Here is a 12,087-nt window from a genome sequence, read left to right as displayed (position 1 = left end):
AACCCAGGAATGGCATCCAAGCTGGTGGCTTCCTGGCAACTGAGAAAAAAATTATCAGCTTCTCTTGTTATGAGCTGAAATCCTAGAATTCAAAGCACCTGGGTAATACATGGAGGGGACGTATGGTGTGCTGCTGATGTGCTTCCCACATCCCCATTCAGGGAGGGCCTGCAGCTGGTGCTTCTGGGAGTGCTATCAGCAGACAGTCCTTGGCGCTCAGCCTCTTCTGGGTTTCCCTCAGCTGCAGAGATCTGCCTTGCCCAAGAGCACACCCTTCCCAGCATAAGACAATGTATGAGTCAGCCTTTGTCGCTAGAATAAAATACCCGAGGCAGCTAATGTTAGAGAGAGAAAAGGGTTTATTTGACTCACAGTTTTGGAGGTTGGAATTCCACGTGGCATAATGTGGGCTTGGTGGCCCTGCGGCTGCCACACCTCATGGTGCAGAGGACAGTGGTGGCCGCGTAGCAAGTGATTATGTCTCCAATCAGGAGCTGGGGGCGGGGATGGAGGAACCAGACTCAAACTTTTGCAGCAATCTTCTCTCAAGAACTACCCCAGGAACCCTCCCTTGGTCTCCCCTTTCCAAAGTTTCCACCATTTTCCAATGGTGCCTCCCTTACCACCAACCGTTCAGAGTGGAGTGTGTTCTAGGCTTTGACTAAGAGGCAGAGGTGTTCTGGACAGGGGGCTGGGCACAGGCAGGAATGAGAACTGGGAAGGTGGTGGGGAAGTCAGCAGAGGAGAAGCAGCAGGCATGGCTGGCTGAAGGGTGGATGAGGAGGAGCGAGAGGAGAGTAGCCATGCTTGTGTCGGCCCAGCGGTGTGGCCTGCGGTGGCCCAGTGTGACCCCTGCCCCCTTTCCATGCTTTGGCTGTTGTGTGTAACTGCTGGAGCAGCTGTTGTCCAAATATAGTTGGCCATCTTGATCCGCAGGTTCCACACCCTCAGATTCAATCAGCTACAGATTCAAAAAAATATATAAAAAGAGATCTGTACTGAACACCAACAGACTTTTCTCTCCTGTCATTATTCCCTAAACAACACTGTCTAATAACTACTTACATCTCATTTTGCACCATATTAGGTAATCTAGAGGTGATTCAAAGTACGTGGGAGAACATGTGTAGGTTACATGCAAGTGCTATGCCATTTACATCAGGTACTGAGCATCCTCAGGGCTTGGTAACTGTGAGGGTCCTGGGGACAATTCCTGGGGGACAGAGCAACACCTGTCCCCTCTTGTTCCTCTGCACTTTCTTAGAGTGCTGGCTGTGGGCATTCCCCTGTACATCTGCCCTTCGCCGCATGTTCGTGCCTGGGAAGCTCAGAAGTAGCAAAAATCCTTGCATCTCCTCTGTGGACCTTCCTCCACCTGCTGCAGGCTGGCCCGTTCACCTGTGCAGGTACACTTCAGCTTCGATCTCTCGCATGCCAACATTAAACTCACTTTTTTTTTGAAAGTCACTCTGTAGAGTCCTATATTTCCATTCGATTTTTTTTTTCAGGAGTGTTACTGGGGATTGAACCCCAGGGGCATTGTTCCTCTGAGCTACAATCCCAGCCCTGTTTTATTTTTTATTTTGGGACAGGGTCTTAATAAGTTGTGAAAGGCCTTGCTAAGTTGCTGAGGCTAGTTTCCAACTTGTGATCCTCCTGTCTCCTCCTCCCAAGTACTGGAATTACAGCCCTAGGCTGCCGTGCCTGGCAGATTTAATTTTTTTAAATAAATGCATCAAACTAAAAGACTACAGTGATCTTTGGTTTTTATTTTCTTTTTATCTCCCATGCTTCCACCAAACCATCCCCCCAACCCTACATTTTCTTCATTAAACATTTTTTATTTTGTTTTGTACCAGACACACCAGGGTCCAAATTACTGTCTCAAACACAGGCCCTCTTCTCCATTCTCTTATCCCTGAGAGCCCCGTGAAGTCCATCAGAACCTCAGGGTATACATCTCACAAATCTATGTTCCCAGCAACCTTCTGGTACTTCGTTTGTCCTGTGCTGAAGTCAGAATGGAAATCCCTGTTGTGGATACCAGTGCATAGACAAGATATATTAAGCTATTCTACTGCATGGAATCCATCCTGAAAGCTCAAGGGATTAACATAATAAATATCTACTTCTTGTTCATGCAAATTTCAATGTGGGTAGGGCAATCTCCATCTCATAACTATGCCATCCGAACATGTGGTCTCCAAAGGGTTGAGACAGGGGAGTCCGGAGCTGAAGGAACATCTCCAAGGAACGAGATGGGAATCGGCTAGAATTCAGTTACGTGATCCTGAACTGAACTACAGGGGTGGCTGGGAAATGGCCAGGAAGTTCAGAGGAGGTGGAGAGGAGTCTGCAGGAGCTGGTGTGCAGGACGTGTCTGAGGGCCTTGCTTCCCGTGAATGTGGTTGTTCTCTTCTCTCTGAATGGCCTTTCCAGCTTGCATCAACTTTGATGAGTTTCTTCTTAGAGCTAAAGGAACCAGGAACAATGTTCTCTTCTAGGGCCAGGGCCCAGCTGCACACACCTCATGAGGGCGCTACTGGAGTGAGTGGTCCCTCAGCACCAGCTGTAGCACTTGGCTTCTTCTGGGGTCTTCAGAATTTTCCCCTCAATTCCCTGGAATTTCTGGTTGAGAAAAAAATTAGCCATTCACAAAGTATCACAGTCAATCACTAAGCTAAACATGAGAAGGCAGGATGGGGAAGGGAATGGGGTTGGAATCGGGGAAGGGCTAATTGAGTGATGTGTGCATGTATGCCTTTACCGACATGTACTCCATTAAGATGTATGATTACAATGCACTAATAAAAAGTTAAAAAAAAATGAGAACTTTCTGGGAGTTCCCTGAAGGAAGATCACCACACAGTGACTTCAGCTTTGGAACACACAGAGATGAAACAAAGAAGGCTTCAGGAGTGCGGACCAAATGGATCCAGTGCAGGTGGCCCTAGCTAGGTCTGTTCAGAGACAAAGTGGTCTGATGAAGGTTCACAGCGCTGAACTGGCTTTCCTTCCATTCTAGAATCACGCAGCAGTCTAGGCTAAAGGTGGTTAAGCATGCTCCATCCCACCGCGCGAGCTGACTAGGTACGGCCAGAGAAAGGGGCGTGGCCTACAGAAACAAAGGATGACCGCGAGACAGACAGCTGGGCTGCTCACAGCTGTGCTCTCATTTGAGCAGCTGGCCGCTCGTGATTGGCTGAGACTCCGCTCAGCAGGAGGTCACAGTCTGTTCCCAATCAAGTAACAGTTCACCAGTGTGGTCCGCCCTTGACGGCAAACCTAAAACATGTAGGGGGAATTTAGGCCAAACTTAATTTGATTTAACAGGCATAGACCGCTATTCCTGAACACCCCCCCCCCCCCACACACACACTTTGCCTGTTGAACAGTTTCTAAGGATCTAGTTCACAGTCTCCTAGAAGAAACCCATGGGGCACTTAAGAGTGCAAGGTTCAATGGCTACATGGCCTGGGTTTGAGCCACAGCCCCCTTCCTGGTGGTGAGCCCCTGGGGAAGCTGCTTCACAGCTGTGTCTCTTGGTCTAATCTCTGCAAGGGGTGGGGCCTATTCTTATCTCCATTCGTGAGATGAACACTGAAATAAATGATATAAGCCAATGGATAGAAGTCTTATCAATGTTATTAAATCTTTATTTTCTCTTATCCTGGACTATCTTACCTTTTACTTATTTTTGGTGGTCTCAGAGATCTGGGAAATTGAATCCAGAGGACTCTACCACTGAACTACATCCCCGCTCCCTTTTATGTTTCTTTTTTCTTTTATTGGCGGTACTGAGGATGGAACCCAGGGCCATTCTGCCTCCAGGCTACATCCCCCAGCCCCATTTTTTATTCTTTATTTGGAAAGAGTCTCACTGAGTTGCCAAGGGCCTCACTAAGTAGCTGAGGCTGTCCGCAAACCGTGATCCTCCAGTCTCAGCCTCCCAAAGGCTGGGACAAGCGTGTGCCACCATGCCCAGTTTCTATTTCATTTTGAGACAGGATCCTGCTGAGTTGCTGAGGCTGGCCTTGAGCTTGTGATCCTCCTGACTCAGCCTCCTCAGTTGCTGGGATTATAGATGTGTCGCTGTACCTACCCCGCATAGCTTTTATTTTTGATAACTCATAAGTGCTGATTTCAACCACAAATAGAGGAAATTCCTTCTAAAAAAAAAAAAAAGGTCCTCTGCACATACTTACTAAAGAGAAGGCAGTCTGTGCAGGAGCTGTTGAGATAACAGAGCTCCCCAGCAACCCTGAGAGGAAGCAGCTATGGCCTTAGCTACTTGTCAGTCATCTGTACACATGTTACAGCCTTGGCTGTAACTTAACCGTGAGGACTCTGCCCCTCAACTCGCTCCCCTCCGCAGTACTTTCTGCTTTTGCTTGAGCCAGGCCACGTGGGTGGCCAAGGCCTCCTATGGTCTCTGCTTTTGAGAAATGGATGGAAGTAGTGGGGGTGCAGCCGTGAGAGGAGGCAGGCTCTCTGCAGGGATCTGCTCCACTGTGGCCACCTCTGTTAGCTTTCTCCCTTTCTTCTCCCTGAGCCCCCAGGTGATGAGAACAGCAAGCAAAGGTGAAATCAAGAAAATTAAGGAGTGTATGCATTGATCTGCGAGGTGGCATTGCTTGACAGCAGGGTCTCTTTGCCGCTGCAGTGCACACTGGGTGTTTTCTTTTAGGCTTTGCTCCTCTATAAAGTAGTGTGGGCAGGAGGTGGAGGTAAGGGGGGATTCTTCTATGGGCCATTAAAGAGGGAAAACTGGGAATCTGGGCACAGTAATTGGGAGATCCTTGGAGTGAACTGATTTTTGCTGTAAAATAAACCTGGCTGAATTATTTTCCTTCCAAGCCCTATGATATAGAACACGGTATGGTATGCACAGACTGTCTCTGATGGTCAAATAAAATAATGTGGGCAAATGTTTAGGTCATGACCTTGACATTTTACCTTTCCTTGGTCGGTGATGATAGTGTAGACCTGTAATCCCAGAGACTTGGGAAGCCAAGGCAGAAAGATTGTAAGTTAGAGGACAGTCTGGGCAATTTAGGGAAACCCAGTTTCAAAGCAAAAATAAATAAATAAATACATAAGGGCTGGGATGTAGCACGGTGGTAGATCACCCCTGGGCTCCATTTCTAGTACCACGAAAAGGAAAAACAATTGTTGCTGTTGTTTATCAAAGGTTTTCTAAGACTTTGTTAATTAACTTTCCGGTTCCCCAGCTCACATTCCTTAATATTTTGATATTAAAGTAGGCCTAGGACAGTTGTGTGTTCCGTAATACTGGAATTTACAAGCTTAGTTCAATTTACCCAGTTCCAAATAGCTGCAGTATGTATTTCTCCTTTCAATTATGCTTTCACTTCTCCATTCTGATTATGGCAAGTTATGCAAATCAAGCTAGGGAAGAGATTTAATTTAATCAACTGTGGGTTTGCTTACACTAATTTGAATATTAGCTGCCATCTATATGTAAAAGACCAGAGAGAAGAAAACCTGTTGCCGGTGCACTGCTGAGACCAATTTCTGCTGCTACCCTTGCTGATTAACCTTGTCAGATCTCAATACCAGGCTCAAGGCCAAACTGGCTGTAGGAGGTTACTTTATGGGCTCAGGATACCCACTTCCAGGGTTCTATGCCTGGGGAGATTCCAAAAACCCTCTGTGCCTTTAGCTACTCAGGGAGGGTGGGGGGGAAGGAGAGAGAGGGGGGAGAGAGAGAGAAAGAGAGAGAGAGAGAAAGAGAGAGAGAGAGAAGAGAGAGAGAGAGAAGAGAAGAGAAGAGAAGAGAAGAGAAGAGAAGAGAAGAGAGATTGTTTCTCTTTACCTAGAATTCTCCATTCAGTACAGTGAAGCTGAATTCTTAGCATTCCGGCCCAAAATGGAAGCTCAGGTAACCTCCCCTGAGGAGAAATCAGAGGATTGTATAGGACGCTTGGAGCTGTTAGCAGTCTAAGCAGAGAGAAACTTCCCAAATTTCACGGTCAGGAAGAGCAAGGTGATCTCAGAGTTCTTGGTAGACAAGGAAGAGGAGAGTTAAGAAAGGTGAATTCTCCACCCCCATCCCCAGCTAATCTCATCCCAAATCCTCATCTCTTTTGGAGTGCTAACATGTTGTTTGGTGGGAGGAAGAAGGGAAGGGTGGGGGGCTTGGCTGGGTTTATAAACACTGCCAGTTCATGTAGAAGGTGTGGGGAAGTTTCCAGGCACAGATGTTGTTTTGCTTTAGAAAGATAGAGATGTGTTTTTCATAGAAAGGCTGACCAAATCCTAGGACTAATTCTCCACCCCCTTCCAGCAAACTGGGTCAGGAAGAGAGTTCTACATTTTTGTTGTTGCTGCAGTGCCAGCTCAGGAGTGCACTGATTGGCTGAGAGGAAGAGCTTAGCAATTAACATTAAATACAGGCAGCTGGCTGGGTTTTGATTAAAAGCCACAATGAAGAGATCTGGCAATCTGGAATTTTGTGACGGCTGAAGCTGTTTTTGTTTTTTTAAACCCTGTTTGCACAGTTGCGAGTTTTTGGAGGCTCTTCCTTCACTGTCACTATGGTTTTACCTGTTTAAAACTGGGCAGATCCTCTGAGGAAGTGCGGTGTTCTGTGGTGTCTCATGCAGCCAAAGTGTGCGGTATTGGTGCTCATGGGATTTGTAATTCTGTTCTACTTGCTGAAAATGAACACCAAAGACACCTATCACTTTATTCACAATGCTTAATTATGATTTTCTCCGTTCAATTAATCACTCAAAAAGGTTTCAGAAAAGAAAACAGACTTAACTCCGCATTGAGGCCATGCCGTTGAAAAGGGGGAACTCTATTGCTGCTTTTAGGGCCACCTTGTGGACGACACTTGTATTCCAAAATTGGAAATAAAGGACAATTTCTTGGAAAGAGTAGTAGATTGTCCATATAACTTTGCAATTCTTGTTATAAGACCCAAGTGTATGAAGTATATGATTGACTACATGAAGGCTATACCTGAATAATATATTTCTGAAAAAATGTTAAGAGTGTGGATGTTAAATGTTCTCACCACAAAAGTAAGATATGAAGTAACACATATGTTAATTAGTCAGATTTAGTCGTTCTGCAGTGTACACATATATCCTTCAAAATGTCATATTGTGGCTGGGCACAGTGGTACAAGCCTGGAATCTCAGCTGCTCCAGAGCTTAAACAAGAGGATTCCAGGTTTGAGGCCAGCCTGGGCAACTTACAGAGACCCAGTCTCAAAATAAAGTAAAAGGGCTGGGGATGTAGCTCAGAGGTAGAAAGATCCTGGATCCAATCCCCAGTACTAACAAACAAATAAAACAATCAATCCCCAAACAACCCCCACAAAACCTCCAAAACAACAACAAAAAAACCCCCATCACATTGTACACAGCATATATATGTACATACATATGTGCATATAATTTTATCTGTCAATATAAATAAAAGAGGAAAACAGCTGCTCCTTTTCACATGCCACCTTGGAACACCACTATGCATCTATAATCAAACTCCTCTTATCTGTGGATTTCCTTTCCTCAGTTTCAGTTACCCGTGGTCAACCATCATCTGAAATTATTAGTATTTGTTCTGACTCTTGTGAAAGACAGACCACATTCACATTACTTTTACTGCAGTATATGATTATAGTTATCCTATTGGTTAAACTTTATCATATGTATTTATATAAAGGAAAAATAGTTATATGCAGTTTGGGGTAGTATTTGAGGTTCCAGGCATTCACCGAGGGATTTTAGGACATGTCCCCCATGAATCAGGGAGGACAACTGTATGAAGAATATCCAGAACTTTTGTTTATTATAAATCATCTGAATTTCCTTAAAGTCTCCCATGCTCTATGGTGAGGGCACCTGTTTCCCATTTATCTATGAGTTTCTCAGTTTTCCTACTGCTGCCCCCCACCTGCAGATAGCTGCAGATCTGCTGTTTGAGAGAGCTCCCCTGGCCCGGCTGCTCTGGCCCCAGACCCTTGGCTGCAGGTGGGCTGGCCTTCTCTGGGCCTCTGCATGAAGCCTGCCATGTGTAGCACAGTCCTTCTGGCTTCATGTGGGAAATGGGGTTTGAGTCCCTGTGTTCTGCGCTTCTGTGACCTTGGTTAACAGTTAGAAATAAATTTGAGAAAAAGGAAAATTAGGACCTGAAGTGAGCAGCTGCAGGTACACGGGTTGTAAGTCATCATTTCTTCCTGTGCAAATACCAGCTACAACTTCCAGAGGCTGAGCTCACCAAACCCTACAGGGATCCAGAGCAGAGCTCAACACCAGAAAAGAAACCCTTGTGGCCGAGGGCACTGCAGCGGCTCCATCTTACCAGCGGAAGCCGAGCTCACTGCGCCCACCAGAGATCCAGACCAGTGGACACCAAAATTGTAAGTGAAACTGCGGTTCCCACAGGAGAACTTCTATCTCTGTGCCCCTAGGGACTCACACAGCTGCTATAAACTCCCCGAGTCTGAGATTTTGCAGTTCAACCCAGTGAAGGAGTAGTGGTGGCTGAGAGTACCACACTCTCCAGAGATCCATGATCTCTTTCATCCATGATGAAATCCATGATGGGCTTTCAATAACACAATAAGTGAAGTTGCCGTTCCATGGGAAATCACCCAGCCCGGCACCCCAGGGTCTCCCGCAGCCCTGATCTGAGACTTTGCTTTACAACTTGGAGAGATGAAAATAGAGTCTGCTGTTGTACATAGCAGAGGCTCAGACAGACTCAGGCTCTGATCAGTGGAAAGTGTGAGGGGAGACCTACGCTTAACACTAGACCCAACTAGTAGGATCTCGGGGATCACTACAGACCTCCCAATTGTTGTGAATGGGGAGAAGTGAGACTAGCCCAGCTTTAGCTATGGAGAACAGAGACTCCTCTGCTTACCTGCTGATACATCTAAATTCCTATACTAAGATAGGATTAGATATAATATCCACAAATGACAAGATAGCAAAACATCAGGAAAATGAGCCTGAGAATACTGAAACTATGAGAAGTAGGAACATTGAAGAAATAATGAAATTCACCAATACTGATCTACAAGAAATGCAAGAAGGAGAATTCCGAATCCTGGTCTTCAATATGATGAAGGGCCTCAAAGCAAGTGTATAGGAAATGAAAGAGGAAATGGAGACACTAAGAAAGAATCAGAAAGAGGTCGGGAATGAAATGAAAGGGTCAATAAATGAAATGAAGATAGCAATAGAAAGAAATTCTGGAAGATTGGATGAAATGGAAAACAGAATATTACTGTTAGAAGACAGTTCATTCAAAACTGAAAGCACAGTCAACAGCATACAGAATTCATTATAGCAACAAAACCTAACCATTTAACAACTATGGGACAACATGAAACATTCTAATTTACAAATAAAAGTCATTGAAGAAGGGATAGAGGTACAGACCAAGGGTATTCATAGTCTCTTCAGAGAAATAATCTCAGAGAATTTTCCAAACATGGAAAGAGACTTGGACGTACATGTCCAGGAGACATACAGAACAAAACAGTAAGACAAGATCAAAGAAGGACCTCCTCACACCATGTAATAATCAAAACGACCAACATAGAAGCCAAGGAAAGAATCTTAAAAGCAGTGAGAACAAAAGAATGGGTGACATATAGGGACAAAACAATAAAAATCACCCCAGACTATACAACCCAAGTCATGAATGCCAGGAGAGACTGGTATGATGTGATCCAGACCCTGGAAGAAAACAACTCCCAACCAATACTGCTATATCCAGAAAAGTTATTATTCAAAATTGATGGAGAAACAAGTGTTTCGAGATAAGCAGAATCTCAAAAGATACATGAATACAAAGCCAATACTAGAGAAAATACTTAAATAAGCCATAAAGAAGAAAAAAGAAATTTCAGAACCAGAGAAGAGATAAAGTTGATCAGCAGGACATCTAAGTAAAGAAGAAATAATATGGGTGACCGAGAAAAGTGGGGCTTAAGAGCCCCGCTAACAACCAATCTCCATTACCACAAAATCAGCGCCTTTCATAGCCAGAAAACACAATCACCAGAGAAACAAAAAAATCACCAGGCTCCAGAGAGAAAGCGGTCTGAGAACAGAGCTCAGAGCCACAGAGGAGATACACTGGCCTCACTCCCGAGGACTCAGCAGCAGCGCCATACTGCCGGTGGCAGCTGCGACTTCACCAGACGGCTACAGCAAGCCGAAGTGAGCCGCTGCGGAACAGCCAGGCGGGATTTCTCGCCGCAGGTAAATCTAAAGCTCCCAGTGGCTGAGCTCAGCACACGCTGCAGGGATTCAGGTGGAAATCAAAACCAAGAAGAAAAACGCCAGCCCCACAGCTGAGGGCGTAGCAGCGGCGCCATATTGCCACCAGCGGCAGCAGCACCGAATTCAGCGAGGCCAGTACAGCTACATCTGTGTACTCAAGAACAGTGAGTCAAATTGCGGGCCACAGAGGAGAAATCCCAGTACTGTACTCCCTGGGACTTGACCCAGTGGGGGAGGGGCGGTGGCAGAGATATCACACCATAGGAGAACGTGCAACCTGGCACCCCAAACAGTCTAAAGCAGCCTCTATCGACTCTCTGGGTCGGAGACTCTGTGATACAACCCAGTAAAGGAGTAGTGGGGTCTGAGATACTACTGACTCGAGATCCAGAACACCTTAAGTGAAGTCATAGTGACCCAAGGGAAGAACCCAGAGAAGGCACAAACTTCCGAAATCATGGGAAAGAGGAATAATACTGGAGCAATAAATGCCCACAACCCCACAACATCAGAACCCGATAAAACAGAAAATCAGAGATTTCTAGAAGATCAAATCAGGAAAATAACTGTAGAAATAATAGAGGTGCTTCGAAAAGAACTCAGAGAGAGCCAAAAAGAGATAAAGGATGCAATTAATGAAGTAAAGGCCTCAATTCAAAGCACAAACAACCGATTAGACCACATGGAGAACAGAATCTCGCTCTTAGAAGATGATCATTCCAAAAATGAACGCATAGTTTCTAATCTAGGAAAAAATATCCAACAGCAGGAATCTGATATTGAAGAAATATGGGCCCATTTTAAGAGAGCTAACCTAAGAATAATTGGAATAGAGGAGGGAAAAGAAAGTGAAACCAAAGGGATCAACAATCTCTTCAAGGAAGTAATAGCAGAAAAATTTTCAAACATAGAGCAAGAGGTTGATACACAGGTCCAGGAAACTTATAGAACTCCCTTTAGACAGGATCAGAGAAGAGGATCCCCACGCCACATAATTATCAAAATGACCACTGTGGAAGCCAAGCAGAGAATCTTAAAGGCAACAAAAGCAAAGGGCCAAGTGACATTCAGAGGCAAACCAATTAGAATCACTCCAGACTTCCCAAACCAAGTCATGAGAGCCAGAAGGGCTTGGAGTAACATATTCCAAACTCTGAAAGAAAACAACTTCCAGCCAAAAATTTTCTACCCAGCAAAACTTTCTATCAAATTAGATGGAGAAATAAGAAGCTTCCATGACAAACAGAAACTGAAGGAATTTATGTCTTCAAAACCAGCACTAGAGAAAATACTCAAAGAGATTAACTACAAAGAAGAAATAGATAACACACACCAGAACCAGAGAAACAAGTGTTTTCATCCAACAGACAATTAAGATTGGTTATCTGTGGAGATTCATTACTTATGTTAGTCTTTTACCTATCTCTAAATGGTATTGTTTGCCTTTATTGTTGTTAATTTTTAGGATTTCTAGTTGGAATATTAATATACCTTCAGATATAGCATTTGGAAATATTTTATCCCATTATATTAGTAACTGTTAACTCTGTTTACATTGTCTTTGGATATACAATATTTTTTTATTTTTAGGGAGTTTGTATACTCTTCTGTTGCCTGTGCCATTGAAATCATATCCAAGAAATCACTGCCAATGTCAATGTTGTGAGGTTTTATGACCCAGATTTTCTCCTAAAAGTTTATAGTCTTAAGATTTATATTTAGGTCTTTTATCTATTTTGAGTTAATATTTGTATATGGGATTAGGTAAGGGTCCAACTTTATTCTTTTCCATGTAATTATTATGTTTCAACAATATTTA

Source organism: Muscardinus avellanarius (genome assembly GCF_963383645.1).
Source record: "Muscardinus avellanarius genome assembly, chromosome: 13".
Lineage (NCBI taxonomy): Eukaryota > Metazoa > Chordata > Mammalia > Rodentia > Gliridae > Muscardinus > Muscardinus avellanarius.
The sequence above is the reverse complement of the archived record's forward strand: the minus strand, read 5'-3'. Positions refer to the sequence as shown.